Genomic DNA, 20,814 nt, shown 5'->3' with positions numbered 1-20,814 from the left:
TGGCGACTTTAACGCCAGGGTGGGCAAAGAAGGTGTTTTTGGCCCTACAGTCGGAAAGTTCAGCCTACACAATGAAACTTCTCCTAACGGACTGAGGCTGATTGACTTTGCCGGTGCTCGAAACATGGTCATATCAAGCACGAGGTTCATGCATAAAAAGATACATCAAGCTACATGGCTGTCTCCTGATCGAAACACTCGCAATCAGATCGATCACGTTGTGATAGACGGACGGCATGCCTCCAGTGTTTTAGATGTGCGCACGATCCGAGGACCTAACATCGATTCGGACCATTATCTCGTTGCAGCCAAAATACGCACCCGCCTCAACGCGGCTAAAAACAAGGAACAAAAAACACAAGGAAAGCTAGACGTCGAAAAGCTTCAATCCCAACAGACTGCCAATGATTTCGCAACTCGACTCTCACACCTGCTCTCTGAGGGCACAACTCATCCTGAAAGAATACAGGAGCAGTGGGAGCATATCTTCAAAGCACTTCGTACTGACGCCGAGGAAAAAATTGGTTACCGGCGGCCACGAAAACACAACTGGTATGATGAAGGATGCCGCGTTGCAACCGAAAGAAAAGACGCTGCCTACAGGGCTACGTTAAAAGCGAGCGCGACAAGAGGAGTGTGTGAACGCTATCGTGAGTTGAAAAGGGAAGCGAGACGCCTTTTCAGGAAGAAAAAAGCAGAAGCAGAAAGGCGTGAGTGCGAGGAGCTTGAGCTGCTAGCCACCAGGAATAACGCCCGAAAATTCTACCAAAAAATACGGCGACAGACGGAAGGTTTTAAGACCGGGGCAAACTCCTGTAGGAATGAAAACGGCGACCTTGTAACTGATGTCCAGAGAGTGCTTAGATTATGGAGGGAACACTTCTCTGCTCTCCTAAATGGAGGCAGCAATTCACCGCGCAGAGATGAAGAACCCGATCCCGCAATCGATGATGATGGAATATATGTCCCCCGCCCGATTATGACGAAGTTAGAATAGCAATAACCAGATTGAAAAACAACAAGGCCGTGGGCGCTGATGGATTGCCTGCGGAGCTATTCAAGTTCGGCGGCGAGGAGTTGGTAAGGCGCATGCAGCAGCTTCGTAGCAAAATATGGGCGGACGAAAGCATGCCCGACGGTTGGAATCTAAGTGTTCTTTGCCCAGTCCACAAGAAGGGAGATACTGCAAAATGCACCAACTATCGTGGAATCAGCCTTCTTAATATCGCATATAAGGTCCTTTCAAGTGTATTGTGCGAAAGATTGAAGCCCACCGTGAACCGGCTGATTGGACCTTATCAGTGCGGCTTCAGACCTGGTAAATCTACCATCGACCAGATTTTCACAATGCGCCAAATCTTGGAAAAAACCCGTGAAAAGAGAATCGACACACATCACCTCTTCGTCGACTTTAAAGCCGCCTTCGACAGCACGAAAAGGAGCTGCCTATATGCCGCTATGTCTGAATTTGGTTTCCCCGCAAAACGTATACGGCTGTGCAAAATGACGTTGAGCAACACCATCAGCTCAGTCAGAATTGGGAAGGACCTCTCCGAGCCGTTCGAAACTAAACGAGGTTTCAGACAGGGTGACCCCCTATCGTGCGATTTCTTTAATTTGATGCTGGAGAAAATTATACTAGCTGCAGAACTTAACCGCATTGGAACAATATTCTATAAAAGCGTGCAATTACTGGCATATGCTGATGACATTGATATCATCGGCCTAAACACCCGCGCTGTTAGTTCTGCTTACTCCAAGCTGGAAAAAGAAGCGGTAAAGATGGGTTTGATGGTGAATGAGGACAAAACGAAGTACCTGCTGTCATCGAGCAAAGAGTCAGCGCATATGCGCCTTGGCAACCACGCTACTGTTGGCAGCCATAATTTCGAAATAGTAAAAGACTTCGTTTATTTGGGAACCAGCATCAACACTAGCAAACAACATCAGCACTGAAAACCAGCGAAGAATCAATCTTGCCAATAAATGCTACTTTGGACTAGGTAGGCAATTGAAAAGTAAAGTCCTCTCTCGGCGAACGAAAATCATACTCTACAAGTCACTTATCGTACCCGTCCTGCTATATGGGGCAGAAGCATGGACCATAACAACAGCAGATGAAGCGGCTTTAGGAGTGTTCGAGAGAAAAGTTCTTCGAAAGATTTATGGACCTCTATGCGTTGGCGATGGCGAGTACCGAAGAAGATTTAATGATGAGCTGTACGATCTATACGCAGACATCAACATAGTCCAGCGAATTAAAACGCAGCGGCTGCGCTGGCTAGGCCATGTTATGCGAATGAAAGATGATGCTCCGGCCAAGAAAGTGTTTCTGTCGGAACCCGCCTATGGAAGCAGAGGTAGAGGGCGGCCCCCACTCCGTTGGAAGGACCAGGTGGAAAACGATTTAAACTCCCTTGGTGTGACCAATTGGCGCCGGTTGGCGGAGCGAAGGAGCGACTGGCGCGCCTTGTTGGACGGCCATAACCGTTTAGACGGTTAAGCGCCAATTAAGTAAGTAAGTAAGTAATTGATTTTTGTTCTATGCAATTTTCTTTCACTTCAAATAAAGCATTATTATAACGAGAAATATCTCTCGCCTTTCCTTTTGTTTTCATTTAAATTTAACCCAAACGCAATTGTGGTGCCTCCTCTCCGTTGCCGAGTTTGCGACACACCACAATTGTACATGGTCCATTCTCCCCGAAAAAGGAACCAACGCCAATACAAAGATACAGTCCACATCCATTAAATTTTACACTTAATACGCATTTTTTTGTGATATTTTTGGATAATCTTGGTGATACGCGCCTTCCAAATTAAGCGGAAAATCATACAAAGAGGTGATACCAGTTTTTATTTCGTGGTGATACACTCAACATTTTCATTGGTGATATACACTCTTGGTGGTATTGCTGCAGTTTTTTGTGATACGCGTTATCAACCTTATTCAACAATTTTCAAAAAATCATCTGGTGATACATTACTGGTGGTACTTTACTTCGTCCACATATACACAACACTTGGTATACTCGTGCAATACAAATCACTACAAACTTCACGCAGCTACGTACGTAAGTGTATATATTTCTTGCCACTTTTTTATACTCAGTTGAGCAGAGCTCACAGAGTATATTAAGTTTGATTGGATAACGGTTGGTTGTACATATATAAAGGAATCGAGATAGATATAGACTTCCATATATCAAAATAATCAGGATCGAAAAAAAATTTGATTGAGCCATGTCCGTCCGTCCGTCCGTCCGTCCGTCCGTTAACACGATAACTTGAGTAAATTTTGAGGTATCTTGATGAAATTTGGTATGCAGGTTCCTGAGTACACATCTCAGATCGCTATTTAAAATGAACGATATCGGACTATAACCACGCCCACTTTTTCGATATCGAAAATTTCGAAAAACCGAAAAAGTGCGATAATTCATTACAAAAGACAGCTAAAGCGACGAAACTTGGTAGATGAGTTGAACTTATGACGCAGAATAGAAAATTAGTAAAATTTTGGACAATGGGCGTAGCACCGCCCACTTTTAAAAGAAGGTAATTTAAAAGTTTTGTAAGCTGTAATTTGGCAGTCGTTGAAGATATCTTGATGAAATTTGGCAGGAACGTTACTTCTATTACTATATGTACGCCTAATAAAAATTAGCAAAATCGGAGAAGGACCACGCCCACTTTTAAAAAAAAAATTTTTTTAAAGTAAAATTTTAACAAAAAATTTAATATCTTTACAGTATATAAGTAAATTATGTCAACATTCAACTCTAGTAATGATATGGTGCAACAAAATACAAAAATAAAAGAAAATTTCAAAATGGGCGTGGCTCCGCCCTTTTTCATTTAATTTGTCTAGGATACTTTTAACGCCATGAGTCGAACAAAAATTAACCAATCCTTTTGAAATTTGGTAGGGGCATAGATTTTATGACATTAACTGTTTTCTGTGAAAATGGGAGAAATCGGTTGATGCCACGCCCAGTTTTTATACACAGGCGTCCGTCTGTCCTTCCGCATGGCCGTTAACACGATAACTTGGGCAAAAATCGACATATCTTTAATGAACTTAGTTCACGTGCTTACTTGAACTCACTTTATCTTGGTATGAAAAATAAACGAAATCCGACTATGACCACGCCCACTTTTTCGATATCGAAAATTACGAAAAATGAAAAAATCCCATAATTCTATACCAAATACGAAAAAAAGCATGAAACATGGTAAGGTAATTGGATTGTTTTATTGACGCGAAATATAACTTTAGAAAAAACTTTATAAAATGGTTGTGACACCTACCATATTAAGTAGAAGAAAATGAAAAAGTTCTACAGGGCGAAATAAAAAACCCTTAAAATCTTGGCAGGTATTACATATATAAATAAATTAGCTGTATCCAACAGATGATGTTCTGGGTCACACTGGTCCACATTTTGGTCTATATCTGGAAAACGCTTTCACACCACTCCCTTTTAAAACTCTCATTAATACCTTTAATTTGATACCCATATCGTACAAACTCATTCTAGAGTCACCCCTGGTCCACCTTTATGGCGATATCTCGAAAAGGCGTCCACCTATACAACTAAGCCCCACGCCCTTTTAATATACTTATTAACACCTTTCATTTGATACCCACATCGTAAAAACATATTCTAAAGTCACCCCTGGTCCACCTTTATGGCGATATCTCGAAAAGGCGAACACCTATAGAACAAAGGCCCACTCCCTTTTAAAATGCTCATTAACACCTTTTTTTTGATACCCATATTGTACAAACAAATTCTAGGGTCACCCCTGGTCCACCTTTGTGGCGATATCTCGAAATGGCTTCCACCTATGGAACTAAGGATTACTCCCTTTTAAAATACTCATTAACACCTTTCATTTGAAACCCATATCGTACAAACGCATTCTGGAGTCAACCCTGATCCACCTTTATGGCTATATCCCTAAATGGCATCCACCTATAGAACTATGGCCCACTCCCTCATAAAATACTCTTTAACGCCTTTCATTTGATACACAGTCCAGGGTTTCCCTCGGTTCATTTTCCTACATGGTTATTTTCCCTTATGTTGTCACCATAGCTCTCAACTGAGTATGTAGTGTTCGGTTACACCCGAACTTAACCTTCCTTACTTGTTTTTGGTTAGTTTTTTATTTAAAAAATGCCGCGAGTGCTCCGAACCACTAAACAGTGGAAAGTGAAAATTATCAGTGAAAATTATCTGTGCGATATAGCGCCTCAATTTGTGTTTTGTGCAATTGCTTTCCCCCTACCGTGTGTCGATTCGGAGTATTCCAAGACCACGGCAAGTTAATACACAAAGGTACCATAACCACACTTTTTTGAAGGCACCAAATATTTTCTGTGAAAGCAATTACAGTGAGTCTGCACGAATATATCCACTCACGCGCACAATAATTTCTTTTTCACAAACTTTAGCACTGGTAATTTTCACTAATTCAAAACATTCGTTGATATATCGCGCACTTTGCACTTTGTCCTCGGCATACAACCCCCTCACAAATAAATTACCACATATAACAATATATACATATATAAATTTGCGTGCGGGTGGCGAGTAAGCCACACGGGTGTCTTATTCTTTCCTGGGAAAAATCAGACGATTCGGCCAAGTCTGACCCAAACCACATAAATCGCGCACAATCTACTAGAACACCGTAATTAACACAAAGTCATTATACATACAAATAAATACATATACGTTTGGGTGGCGAGTAGATCTTTGAAAATTTTGTTTGTCCTAAAAAATCAGACGAGTCTGCCAAGTCTGACCTACATACCTAAATAAATAAAAGCGATCTTTTAAAACATTGTCTCAATTTTTGTTCAAAGGATTAATTTGTTTTTTAGTTGGGTAGGAATAATTTGTTGAGAAAATGGAAAATTATGTCCGATCAGCTGAGGTAATCACAGAGTTTGAGAAACAGTACAGCCTTATTCCAGAGGAACATCATAATAAGCAGACTCTTGCGATACAGCAAGAAGAGTTGCGCTCCTTATGGAAGCAGGTTAAGTCTGTGTTTGACTCACTGATGGGATCAGACGATGTCGACGCAAATGATGTGTTGGCCATCCGGAAAAAGCATATGACTACCTACTCAATATATATGCGATGCTCATCCACAATATCTGCTGAGGCAGAGAAATTTAAAAAAGTAGAAAATAGTGCTATCCCTGAGCAAGCACCCCCAGCCGCACCTCGCGGGCATAAGATCCGCCTCCCTCCTTGTGACACAGAGATTTTCAAAGGTCACTATTTATCATGGCCAACCTTTCGTGACCTGTTTACGGCCATATACATAAATAATTCCGACCTACAGGGGGTGGAAAAACTGTTTCATCTGAACAACAAGACTCAGGGCGAGGCCAAAGATATTGTAAAAAAATGCCCTCTAACAAATAATGGGTTTGATATGGCCTGGAAAAACCTGTGCGAAAGGTATGAAAACAAGCGTACACGCAATTGCAAATTCTTTTTAATTTAAAGAAGGTAGAGTGTGAGGGTGGGAGCGCGTTAAAGAAATTACATAGCGATATAAACAATTGTCTATCGTCCCTCAAGTGTCACAAAATCGACACATCCAATTGTGATGCAATACTAACATATTTGTGTTCGACAAAGTTACCGGAAAGTACCCTGGCTCTATGGGAACAAAGCATAGACCATAAAATGGACATATCTAAATGGGAAGATATGGACAAATTTCTATCAAATAGGTTTCACTGGAAACAGTGTCTAGCTTCACTGGCACTAACGCCCAAAAGGGACAAAAGCCATCAAATACTCGGCATCCAACCGAAACCCCATAAAAAGACTTGGTGCCTTCCAAACGAAGGTATCAAAACCTACTTCAAAATCAACATCTAGGGTTTTTTGTAAAATGTGCAAAGCTGAACACAGGTTACGGAATTGTCCCCGATTCTGTGACCTGACCCCAGTGGAGAGAATCAACCTCATCAAGTCCACGGGGGGATGCCTGAACTGCTTATCCCCAGGACACACAGTGACGAGGTGCACCAGTTCGTACAACTGTGCTAAATGCCACTCTCGTCACCACACGCTCCTGCATGCGGATACAATTCAGCAAACTACGAGGCGCAATCCTTTTAAAGACGCGGATAATATCCCGTCAACTTCAGCACAAGCACAAAGAAGACAGGAATCAGGGCAACCAAATTCTTCTGCGAACCAGAATGTAAAATCCTGTCATGCTCATTCCAGCACAGGCGTGCTATTAGGAACTGCTCGCGTACACATCCACCATAATGGTACCGACTTCTCAGCGCGGGCATTAATTGATTCAGGGTCTGAATGTTCCTTCATGACAGAAAGACTCAAACGCAGAATCAATTTGCCGGCAAGGAAAATGCATGCCGAAGTTTCAGGCATCGCCAATGCAGTATCTGCTCAAGTTAAAGGGGCATCTACCATCGAGCTACGTTCACTAGTGGATCCATGCTTCAGCTTGACTACTCCTGTTCTAATTTTAGCCAAGCTAACTGGGAATCTGCCATCCTGCCATATCGACACAATGACTATGCAGGCATTCCTAGACCTAGTTTTGGTAGACAAGAGGTTCTACGTCAATGAAGATGTAGACCTCATACTTGGTGGAGACATATATCCCCAAATTATACTAAGCGGTTTAAAAAAGAATGTACTTAATACACTTTTGGCCCAAGAGACAGTGTTCGGTTGGATACTAACCGGGCGAATCGAAGCACCGAGTCCAACAAAGAACATAGTGTCGTTTTATAACGAAGTCGCGCTGGACAACCAATTAAAAGCATTCTGGGAGTTAGAAAATTTGCCAAAAGGCAAAAGCATTAATGCAGATGACGCATATTGCGAAAAACTGTATAAAGAAACAAAAAGAAGAAACGAAGATGGATCTTGTACATAGTATCCCTCCCATTCAAGCAAGGCTACTCAGAAGAGTTGAGTTTAGGAGGATCCCTTAAGCGCGCATTCTCACAATATTATCGAAACGAGTCCCGGTTAATAAAAAATCCGGACTTAGGGAAAGAATATATTAGGGTACTCTCAGAATACGAGACTCTTGGACATATGAAAAAAATAAGCAGTGTCGTCGCGGCAGATGAAACAAATAATTACTTTCTGCCACACCACGCCGTTGTCAAAGCAGAAAGTATAACGACGAAAGTCCGAGTAGTTTTCAATGCCTCAAGCCCGACGGCTAATGGCACCAGTCTAAACGACATTCTCCTACCTGGTCCAATACTACAAGCAGATCTCCCAATTCTTATCCTACGTTGGGGACTCTATCGATATGTCTTCAATAGTGATATAGAAAAAATGTATAGGCAAATTTGGATGGATGCCAACCATACCAAATTTCAGAGGATTGTTTTCCGAAAAGACATTAGTGAAACAATAGGCCTCTACGAGTTAAAGGCTGTAACGTTCGGAGTTAACTGCGCTCCATACCTGGCCATCAGAACGCTTCTGCAGCTAGCGGACGATGTTGAAAATTCCCATCCAACAGCATCGAGCATCCTGCGAGAATGCATGTATGTAGACGACGTATTAGCAGGAGGACACACCATTGCATCGACCATTAAGGCAAGGGATGAAATACGGCAGGTACTACAGTCAGCTGGTTTTCCACTTCGGAAATGCACATCAAACACGGAGGCAGTTCTAAAAGACATCCCGAAAACTGATCGACTAAGCGAAGACTTTCTGGCGTTCGAAGACACCAGCACCGTGAAGGCATTGGGTATAAGATGGAATGCGCACTCCGATCTCTTTTGTTTTAAAGCAGGACCATTGGAGGATCCGGAAAATTTAACTAAGCGAGAAATATTGTCAGCCATCGCCAAGCTTTTCGACCCATTGGGGTGGCTCGCCCCAATGGTCATAATGGCAAAAATATTAATGCAGAATATTTGGTTAGAAGGCACCGGATGGGACGAGCCTGTCTTACCAAATACATCAGAACGGTGGAAAACCTTCACCCAACACTATGGCGAAATAGATAACATACGGATACCGCGGTGGATAAATTTTTCCCCGGAAGGCGAAATAGAAATCCACGGCTTCTGTGACGCTTCCGAGAAAGCGTATGCTGCAGCGATATATATGCGCGTAAAAAGAGACGATCAGGTTTTCATATACTTACTCTTAGCAAAAACCAGAGTAGCTCCAGTGAAAACCATCTCGCTACCACGTTTAGAACTCTGCGGCGCCGTGCTTCTCGCAGAAATGATGGAATCAATATCCCGAAATATTCATTTGGGACCAGTAACAGTTCACCTCTGGACGGATACAACCATCGTACTCGCATGGATACGCAAGCCGCCCTGTACTTGGTCAACCTTCGTCGCACATCGAATCATCAAGATCCTCGATATGGTCGGTAATAAGGATTGGCTTCACGTTGACTCGGAATCTAACCCAGCGGATTTAGGGAGCTACTACTAGCGTCAGATTTGGTTAACCATTCGTTGTGGTGGCAGGGTCCTTCTTGGCTACAAGAAGACAATTCTCACTGGCCAGCACAAGATGCCGATAACAACACGTCCGTTGAGGAAAAGAAGGCACAATCGTATGCCACGACAAGGGTAGATCATACAGATATTCTTGAACGATTTTCAGATTTGCCACGAGCTTTGAAAGTCTTATCTTATGTTAGGAGATTCTATAAAAGAACGCATCCTAAAACCAAAGCAGTGTTCCAAGAAAAGTCATGTATAATCTCAGCCGATGAGATTAAGGCAACGACTCAAGCATTAATACGAGTCTGCCAGAAACAATTTTACGGGACAGAATATTTAAAATTGAAAAATAGGGAACCTATCGATCGAAAGAGTGAAATACTGTCACTAAACCCATATATCGACAAAGATGATATTATTAGAACAGGGGGGCGTCTAGGGGCGTCTAGGGGCGTCAAAAGACATGTCATACAACGAGCGTCATCCGATCATCTTGCCTTACAATTGTAGGCTGTCTCGCCTCACAGTTATGATGGCTCATCATGACTCCCTTCATGGCGAGAACCAGCTCATGCTCCGTCTCAGCCGAACCCAATACTGGATACCGAATGTCAAGACCATGATCAGAGCCGTCATCCACAATTGCAAAACCTGCATTCATCGAAAGCAGGCACAGTCCCAACTTATGTGTACCCTTCCCTGCGAACGGACTACTTTTACCCGCGCGTTCACCAATACCGGGGTAGACTTTGCGGGGCCTTTCGACATCAAAAGCTACCGCGGTAGAGGATGTCGACTGTCAAAAGGCTACGTATGCCCTTTTGTCTGTTTCTCCACTAAGGCCATTCACTTAGAGGCCACTAGTGACCTCAGAACCCCATGCTTTCTCGCAGCCTTCTCGCGTTTTATCGCGAGAAGAGGATGTCCGAAGAACGTCTACTCCGACAATGGTACAAACTTTGTCGGAGCATCAAGATCTTTACGATCCGAATTTAAAGCCTTTCTGGCCGAAAGCCGAGACAAAACAGTCTCAAAGTACAGCCATCAAGCATTAAGCTGGCATTTTATTCCCGCCGCCGCTCCACATATGGGCGGCCTGTGGGAAGCGGGAGTGAAGAGCTTCAAAAGCCACTTCAAAAAGATTGCTTCTCCCCACAAATATACTATGGAGGAGTTCCAAACACTTTTGTGCAGGATTGAGGCGTGCCTCAACTCGCGCCCTCTCAGTCCAGGATCGAATGACCCAACGGACTTGGAACCACTAACCCCAGGACATTTCCTAACCGGCAGCCACCTGCTGGCTCCACCAGAACCAGATGCCAGTGAGAGCTCTGCCTCGATGATCAATCGATGGCAGAAACTCAAAGCCCTCCATCACACTTTCTGCAAACGATGGAAGGTAGAATATCTATCCGAACTTCAAAAACGAGTGAAGTGGAAGCATCCCAAAGAAAATATCAAAGTGGGAGATCTCGCTGTCCTCAAAGAGGACAACTTATCTCCCAACGAGTTTAGGCTAGGTAGAGTCGTCAACGTACACCCCGGTGAAGATAACCGAGTACGTGTAGTCGACCTCTTTACCGAGAAGGGTCAAGTCAGACGACCTTTGGTCATACTGATCCTTCTTCCCAACGTAGGAGACGGATTGCGAGAAGGCCAATAGCTCCTCGTAACAAACCCTCCGTTCCCCTCCCTCACTCCCTTCCGAACTCCACTTCCCTATCGCTAATCCACCAAAAACCCAGCGCTCGCCCACCGAGGCCAATCAACAACCCTAACGCAGACTCAGGGTCTGCCACGGAACGCAGATGCACTCACCCAAAGGAACGAGGCCAAACAATAACCTAACGCAGATTCGATATCTGCTACAGAACCTAAAGAAATTCGGCCCATTATATTTTAGATTTTCAAAAACATCCCAAAATTCACTCGCTCACCCCGAGCGAGGTCACCAGAAGCCCTAACGCAGACCCTCTATCTGCCAAAGAACATAAAGGCCTTCGGCCTATTTTATTTACTATTTTCAAAACAAACCCCAATTCACTCGTTATTCCATAACGAAGACAACAGAAAAGCCTACCACAGAAGGGCGAACCGATCTGCCTCAAGAAAACAGCTGCACTTGTTTAGATTTAAGAAATATTGGTGGGCACGTATTAGAAGTCGACCTTCTGTTCTCTTAATTCCGTCGGTCCGGACGATTCGTCTCCATTTGAGAATTTGGAGAATCGGTTTTGTAGTTGGAATATTATGCATATTCGGACCTCGTGAGGTAGTATCAAAGAACGTATTCCGAATATTCTAAATTCACGGTTTATCCGGAACGCTTCCATGAATAGTTAACGGAAAAGTGATTTCCGAAATTTCAGAATAAAAAAGTGAATACTCCCTGTGTAACAGGACTGCACAAAAGCTTGACTCTTCTGTCAAAGTCAAGGTAGGGATATAAAGGTCTGGGACAATAAGCCATTTTGTTTTTTTTTTTGGGTTCTTGTCTGTTCATTGCGGCCGCTGAGTGGCGTATCACCCCATGTCGTCCTATATTGGAGTTGGATTGGAGAACGTTTTATCTCGGAAGGCTTTTCACTAGCTCCTCCTTATGACAAGATGCACTGAACTTGTGCTCATATAGGGGGTTTTAGAAACCGAGCTTGGGTTGGTGCGTTTTTTAAATAACGTTCTAACATACGGCACTCTTCAAACAATTTCGGACAGAATAACCCAACCAACATGACTTTATCAATTCCCGAAATATTTAGTAGAAAAATTAATTATTTCCCCCAAAACCTTTGGCATTTACAAATTTATTATCACTACTAATATACTACCTGGTCATCCGGCCCAATAAATTTTTAACTACCAAAGATACTTGTCTACTTCAACCTTTTAAATGGAGTTCTTGAGGAAATTCTGAGTGTGAAGCGTGGGAATGTGAGGTGCGTTTTTTTTTGGAAAACATTAAAGGACTATCGGAACCATAAACGATGCACTAATTTCTGTACTCTACTGCATATGCGATGTTCATCGTAAAATTCAACACAATATTTTGACGTCCTAATCGGTTAAACCGCAGAAAGATTTTTACGTACATATTTCATACTCTGTTGTGGACCGTTGCTATTCCAAAGAAGGAGTCAATGGACTAAAACCAGACTAACGTAAATGCCCGATTTATATATTTTGATTCTTGCAAATTGTACGGACATTTACGTTACGCACTTATGGAATGCGTATGCGAATGCTGTGTATGGAATGCGGTTAAGAATTATTTTAATTAATATTGTGTATTGTATTATTATTTGATTAATAATTAGCTTATTTTTAAAACGAAAATATGAAAAAAAATCATTTTAACATCCTCTCTAGTTATACTCAGTTGAGCAGAGCTCACAGAGTATATTAAGTTTGATTGGATAACGGTTGGTTGTACATATATAAAGGAATCGAGATAGATATAGACTTCCATATATCAAAATAATCAGGATCGAAAAAAAATTTGATTGAGCCATGTCCGTCCGTCCGTCCGTCCGTTAACACGATAACTTGAGTAAATTTTGAGGTATCTTGATGAAATTTGGTATGCAGGTTCCAGAGTACACATCTCAGATCGCTGTTTAAAATGAACGATATCGGACTATAACCACGCCCACTTTTTCGATATCGAAAATTTCGAAAAACCGAAAAAGTGCGATAATTCATTACAAAAGACAGCTAAAGCGACGAAACTTGGTAGATGAGTTGAACTTATGACGCAGAATAGAAAATTAGTAAAATTTTGGACAATGGGAGTGGCACCGCCCACTTTTAAAAGAAGGTAATTTAAAAGTTTTGTAAGCTGTAATTTGGCAGTCGTTGAAGATATCTTGATGAAATTTGGCAGGAACGTTACCTCTATTACTATATGTACGCCTAATAAAAATTAGCAAAATCGGAGAAGGACCACGCCCACTTTTAAAAAAAAATTTTTTTTAAAGTAAAATTTTAACAAAAAATTTAATATCTTTACAGTATATAAGTAAATTATGTCAACATTCAACTCTAGTAATGATATGGTGCAACAAAATACAAAAATAAAAGAAAATTTCAAAATGGGCGTGGCTCCGCCCTTTTTCATTTAATTTGTCTAGGATACTTTTAACGCCATGAGTCGAACAAAAATTAACCAATCCTTTTGAAATTTGGTAGGGGCATAGATTTTATGACATTAACTGTTTTCTGTGAAAATGGGAGAAATCGGTTGATGCCACGCCCAGTTTTTATACACAGGCGTCCGTCTGTCCTTCCGCATGGCCGTTAACACGATAACTTGGGCAAAAATCGACATATCTTTAATGAACTTAGTTCACGTGCTTACTTGGACTCACTTTATCTTGGTATGAAAAATAAACGAAATCCGACTATGACCACACCCACTTTTTCGATATCGAAAATTATGAAAAATGAAAAAATCCCATAATTCTATACCAAATACGAAAAAAAGCATGAAACATGGTAAGGTAATTGGATTGTTTTATTGACGCGAAATATAACTTTAGAAAAAACTTTATAAAATGGTTGTGACACCTACCATATTAAGTAGAAGAAAATGAAAAAGTTCTACAGGGCGAAATAAAAAACCCTTAAAATCTTGGCAGGTATTACATATATAAATAAATTAGCTGTATCCAACAGATGATGTTCTGGGTCACACTGGTCCATATTTTGGTCTATATCTGGAAAACGCCTTCACACCACTCCCTTTTAAAACTCTCATTAATACCTTTAATTTGATACCCATATCGTACAAACTCATTCTAGAGTCACCCCTGGTCCACCTTTATGGCGATATCTCGAAAAGGCGTCCACCTATAGAACTAAGCCCCACGCCCTTTTAATATACTTATTAACACCTTTCATTTGATACCCACATCGTAAAAACATATTCTAAAGTCACCCCTGGTCCACCTATATGGCGATATCTCGAAAAGGCGAACACCTATAGAACAAAGGCCCACTCCCTTTTAAAATACTCATTAACACCTTTCTTTTGATACCCATATTGTACAAACAAATTCTAGGGTCACCCCTGCTCCACCTTTATGGCGATATCTCGAAACGGCGTCCACATATGGAACTAAGGATTACTCCCTTTTAAAATACTCATAAACACCTTTCTTTTGATACCCATATTGTACAAACAAATTCTAGGGTTACCACTGGTCCACCTTTATGGCGATATATCGAAACCGCGTCCACCTATAGAACTAAGGCCCACTCCCTTTTAAAATACTCATTAACGCCTTTCGTTTGATGCCCATATTGTACAAACAAATTCTAGGGTCACCCCTGGTCACCTTATGGCGATATCTCGAAACGGCGTGCACCTATGGAACTAAGGATTACTCCCTTTTAAAATGCTCATTAACACCTTTTTTTTGATACCCATATTGTACAAACAAATTCTAGGGTCACCCCTGGTCCACCTTTGTGGCGATATCTCGAAATGGCGTCCACCTATGGAACTAAGGATTACTCCCTTTTAAAATACTCATTAGCACCTTTCATTTGATACCCATATCGTGCAAACGCGTTCTATAGTCACCCCTGGTCCACCTTTATGGTGATATCTCGAAAAGGCGACCACCTATACAACAACCACCACTCCCTTTTAAAACCCTTATTAATACCTTTAATTTGATACCCATATCGTACAAACATATTCTAGAGTCACCCCTGGTCCACCTTTAGGGCGATATTTCGAAACGGCGTCCACCTATAGAACTAAGGCCCACTCCCTTTTAAAATACTCATTAACGCCTTTCGTTTGATGCCCATATTGTACAAACAAATTCTAGGGTCACCCCTGGTCACCTTATGGCGATATCCCGAAACGGCGTGCACCTATGGAACTAAGGATTACTCCCTTTTAAAATGCTCATTAACACCTTTTTTTTGATACCCATATTGTACAAACAAATTCTAGGGTCACCCCTGGTCCACCTTTGTGGCGATACCTCGAAATGGCGTCCACCTATGGAACTAAGGATTACTCCCTTTTAAAATACTCATTAACACCTTTCATTTGAAACCCATATCGTACAAACGCATTCTGGAGTCAACCCTGATCCACCTTTATGGCTATATCCCTAAATGGCATCCACCTATAGAACTATGGCCCACTCCCTCATAAAATACTCTTTAACGCCTTTCATTTGATACACAGTCCAGGGTTCCCCTCGGTTCATTTTCCTACATGGTTATTTTCCCTTATGTTGCCACCATAGCTCTCAACTGAGTATGTAGTGTTCGGTTACACCCGAACTTAACCTTCCTTACTTGTTTTAAATATGTAGTTAGCTTTTATTTGAAATTTTAACATTGAAACATTAGATGCACAAATGAATTTAAAATAAAATGAAAATGTAAACTATGTATAGTCTAGTTCGAAATTCGTAATTTCTGCTTTTATCTAAATTTTAATGCTACTCATGGGAAATTATAAATTTCTTTAAAATGATGATGTTTCCGACATAGTAGAAGTTTGTGAATAATGGAATAATCGAATTTATTAAATCGCGAAATATCCTGTTATCGTGAAACCACTTAAACAAATCAGTTTTTCATATGAGCTACACAAGTCACAAGCTTAACAAGGCACGTGCGAGTTAAAAAAAAAAACAAGTAAGGAAGGTTAAGTTCGGGTGTAACCGAACATTACATAATCAGTTGAGAGCTATGTTGACAACTTAAGGGAAAATAACCATGTAGGAAAATGAACCGAGGGAAACCCTGGAATGTGTTTGTATGACATGTGTATCAAATGAAAGGCATTAAAGAGTATTTTATGAGGGAGTGGGCCATAGTTCTATAGGTGGACGCCATTTAGGGATATAGCCATAAAGGTGGATCAGGGTTGACTCTAGAATGCGTTTGTACGATATGGGTATCAAATAAAAGGTATTAATGAGTATTTTAAAAGGGCGTGGACCTAAGTTCTATAGATGGACGCCTTTTCGAGATATCGCCGTAAAGATGGACCAGGGGTGACTCTAGAATGCGTTAGTACGATATGGGTATCAAATGAAAGGTGTTAATGAGCATTTTAAAAGGGAGTAATCCTTAGTTCCATAGGTGGACGCCGTTTCGAGATATCGCCATAAAGGTGGACCAGGGGTGACCCTAGAATTTGTTTGCACAATATGGGTATCAAACGAAAGGAGTTAATGAGTATTTTAAGAGGGAGTGGGCCTTTCTGGATCAGGGGTGACTCTAGACTTTGTTTGTACGATATGGGTATCAAATGAAAGGTGTTAATGAGTATTTTTAAAAGGGAGTGGGCCTTCGTTCTATAGGTGTTCGCCTTTTCGAAATATCGCCATAAAGGTGGACCAGGGGTGACTCTAGAATGAGTTTGTACGATATGGGTATCAAATTAAAGGTATTAATGAGAGTTTTAAAAGGGAGTGGTGGTAGTTGTATATGTGAAGGCATTTTCCAGATATCGACCAAAATGTGGACCAGGGTGACCCAGAACATCATCTGTTGGATACCGCTAATTTATTTATATATATATATAATACCTGCCAAGATTTTAAGGGTTTTTTATTTCGCCCTGCAGAACTTTTTCATTTTCTTCTACTTAATATGGTAGGTGTCACAACCATTTTATAAAGTTTTTTCTAAAGTTATATTTCGCGTCAATAAAACAATCCAATTACCTTAACATATTTCATCCCTTTTTTCGTATTTGGTATAGAATTATGGCATTTTTTTCATTTTTCGTAATTTTCGATATCGAAAAAGTGGGCGTGGTCATAGTCGGATTTCGTTCATTTTTCATACCAAGATAAAGTGAGTTCAGATAAGTACGTGAACTGAGTTTAGTAAAGATATATCGATTTTTCCTCAAGTTATCGTGTTAACGGCCATGCGGAAGGACAGACGGACGACTGTGTATAAAAACTGGGCGTGACATCAACCGATTTCGCGCATTTTCACAGAAAACAGCTGACGCCATAAAAACTATGCTCCTACCAAATTTCAAAAGAATTGGTTAATTTTTGTTCGACTTATGGCATTAAAAGTATCCTAGACAAATTAAATGAAAAAGGGCGGAGCCACGCCCATTTTTAAATTTTCTTTTATTTTTGTATTTTGTTGCACCATATCATTACTGGAGTTGAATCTTGACATAATTTACTTATATACTGTAAATATATTAAATTTTTTGTTAAAATTTTACTTTAAAAAAAATTTTTTTTTAAAAGTGGGCGTGGTCCTTCTCCGATTTTGCTAATTTTTATTAATCGTACATATAGTAATAAGAGTAACGTTCCTGCCAAATTTCATCATGATATCTTCAACGACTGCCAAATTACAGCTAGCAAAAGTTTTAAATTACCTTCTTTTAAAAGTGGGCGGTGCCACGCCCATTGTCCAAAATTTTACTAATTTTCTATTTTGCGTCATAAGTTCAACTCATCTACCAAGTTTCGTGGCTTTATCGGTCTTTTGTAATGAATTATCGCACTTTTTCGAAATTTTCGATATCGAAAAAGTGGGCGTGGTTATAGTCCGATATCGTTCATTTTAAATAGCGATCTGAGATGAGTGCTCAGGAACCTACATACCAAATTTCATCAAGATACCTCAAAATTTACTCAAGTTATCGTGTTAACGGACGGACGGACGGACATGGCTCAATCAAATTTTTTTTCGATCCTGATTATTTTGATATATGGAAGTCTATATCTATCTCGATTCCTTTATATATGTACAACCAACCGTTATCCAATCAAACTTAATATACTCAGTGAGCTCTGCTCAACTGAGTATAAAAATTATTTTACACCAAAGTAAAAAAGTTATGGCTGTATACGCCAAAATTTCCATTGTATGCCATTTCGAGATGTTCGAACTATTTGTTAAAAAAAAATTAAAAAAATAAAAAAAATTTAAAAAAATTTGCATTTTTTACTTTTGCGTACCGAAAAATTTTTCTTACGCTCATGGAATGAGTAACTTTTATAACATGACGTTCTTCAAAAGTTTACTGAGATAGAGTGCCAAACCTATAACCGAGAGAGGGTGAACTTCCACTCCATCGTCGATAGGTACATAATAGTCCAGTTGTGAGGTCAGTGTCGTAAAATATGTACTATTGCTATTGTCGATTACGAAGAAATTAATAACCAAAATTTATTGAGGAAAACTTAAATGTTTATAACTTCTAAAAATGTTCGAAATACTTTCAAAGTTGTAGTTTTCAGTTTTTCAATGTGAACGAAATCCAGCACGAAAATGCGATTGTGGCTGACTAAACTGCTGCATATATTCGATACAGTTTTTCACATTTTTTTTTGCGTAATAAGAAACCAAGTCGACTGCTGAATTTAATATAATATCAGCCTACCCTGTCTGCCGTTTCTAAAACGCCCTACCTACAGGTTCGGTTGAAAAGCGGAACAATTTTAACATTTTCATCCATTTATAAAAAATTACGCTTACCTGCAGCCCTGTTACCAACAAGTTTATTCATTAGTGCACAGCTCTGGTGTATTCCATAGCGGGCGCTATTATATCCCAACCACACCCGTATCCTAAACGTTTATATTGTGAGCGTTGTGAACCAGGTCGCTGTATAAGCATTACTGGCACTGCCTGCATTTCTTCTTCGAATTGACAACGCACGCCCGGTACTGCGGCATGCTTAGCACGGAGCTGACTATAGTCACTAGGTTTTATCATACTTTTACATAAACCATTGCGAATATCATAATTCCATAATGGACTATGAGCTAAATTTTCTGGCATTGTTAGCATGAAATCTAAATTGGTTTGGCTTGTTGTTAACTCAGGTACGGCTTTGTACGCTTCATAGGTCGTTGCAAACGTGGATCTTCAACGTTTAATGACAATATCATGTTTGAAAGTAATTCACCAGGCGAACGCAATTCAATACAATTTTGTCAGAATTCAATTTGATTTTCATGAGCACTCTGGAAATCGGAATTTTCTTCAAGCAACGTATGCAGCCAAGTATTTCGAGTGTGTTCTTTTAACGATTTAGGTTTGAACGCCTTATTAAGTACACTTTGTGACAGGTGTCCAGTGAGACGAAAACGGTTCATAGCATCGTTTAAGTCCCTCAGTTCAATATTTGTGATGGGGTTTCTATATAGCATAATACGTTGAAATGCTAAATTTTTAGTCATAAACTGTAGGCATCTTTGCTCCTTAGGTTTTGATGCAGCTTTGGCGATTAGACATAGCTCGTCGACGCATGTGCTTAGGCAGTGTTTGGAAAACCAGTATTAGTTGGGTGGGCTCGGCAATTCAACACTGTAATGCAGTATACTTTTTCAGTGCGAAAATACTGAAATATTGGTAGAATCTAAGTTTTGGTAGCAGAAGTCGTAAAAGTAGTAGAAAATGAAAATGGGTCAAAAAGGTAGGTCAATCTACCAATGCGGTAAAAAGTCCGTGCACTGACTGCCGATATACTTGAACCAACGTATGTACATATATATGCCGAGTTTTTAAATGTAAATTATATTAGGGATGCATAAAAGGATGCTTACGGGTACCCAAAAACCCGTTTCTGGCAAATCGGTATCGGAGCCAAATACACTTCGGGAACCGTGCCTTTTAATAAAGACCATCAATAAAACCGGCCTACAAGCGTACTTGGGGAAAAGTCGAACAAATAGTCGAAGGGCAATACAAAAGAATGGTTCGTTCGACAAATTTTTCTCCTCGTCCAAAACGAAGATTTTTTATTTTTTCTTTATATAGCATACAATTTTGCTGACGAAACATTTTTTTTCTGTGGCCGGCAGGAAAGTTGTTGGTTTTTAGCACCAACAACACAAATAACAATGACTCGCAAGATCCCACATTATACACTCTCTACCCGGTTCGGTACCAAAATGTGAGTACCAAGCAACTTAAATGTCAATTTTTCTGCAGCACTAGTATGCCTGACTAGCTGAAGCGCTACCGGATGACACAAAATTAAACAGAATAAGGCACTAATGACCCAGGCACATAACGTGCGGGGAAAGAAGCAACGCACATAACGTACGCGAGATGAATATATTCTCGTAGGCATTTAGACATGTTTTCACCCTACTCACGCGTGAAATTTCAAAAGCGCCGATAATAGAATTGGGGCTTACTCGCCGCCGAACGCGTAACATAGTCATAATAAATCAACAAGTTCCCTTTATTTTTTATTCCATATTCTCTAAATAGAATGACTCGTTACGCTTCGCTACGAAAGAGGATCGAGCGCCAGGCCGCTCGTTATCCAAAGCCGTGCCATTTATGCGACG

The 20,814-nt window shown here is 40.5% G+C and overlaps 1 protein-coding gene across 1 annotated transcript in view; it reads left to right on the top strand.

Annotated features, from left to right (window-relative positions):
* LOC137253993 (heparan sulfate 2-O-sulfotransferase pipe-like) overlaps positions 1 to 20,814 on the top strand; it is a 40,777-nt gene that overhangs the window by 11,384 nt on the left and 8,579 nt on the right. The gene's annotated exons all lie outside the window — the stretch shown is intronic.

Source organism: Eurosta solidaginis, chromosome 5 (genome assembly GCF_040869045.1).
Source record: "Eurosta solidaginis isolate ZX-2024a chromosome 5, ASM4086904v1, whole genome shotgun sequence".
In the NCBI taxonomy this organism is placed as follows: domain Eukaryota; kingdom Metazoa; phylum Arthropoda; class Insecta; order Diptera; family Tephritidae; genus Eurosta; species Eurosta solidaginis.
Note: the sequence above shows the minus strand (reverse complement) of the source record. Positions and strands in the feature narration are given on the sequence as shown.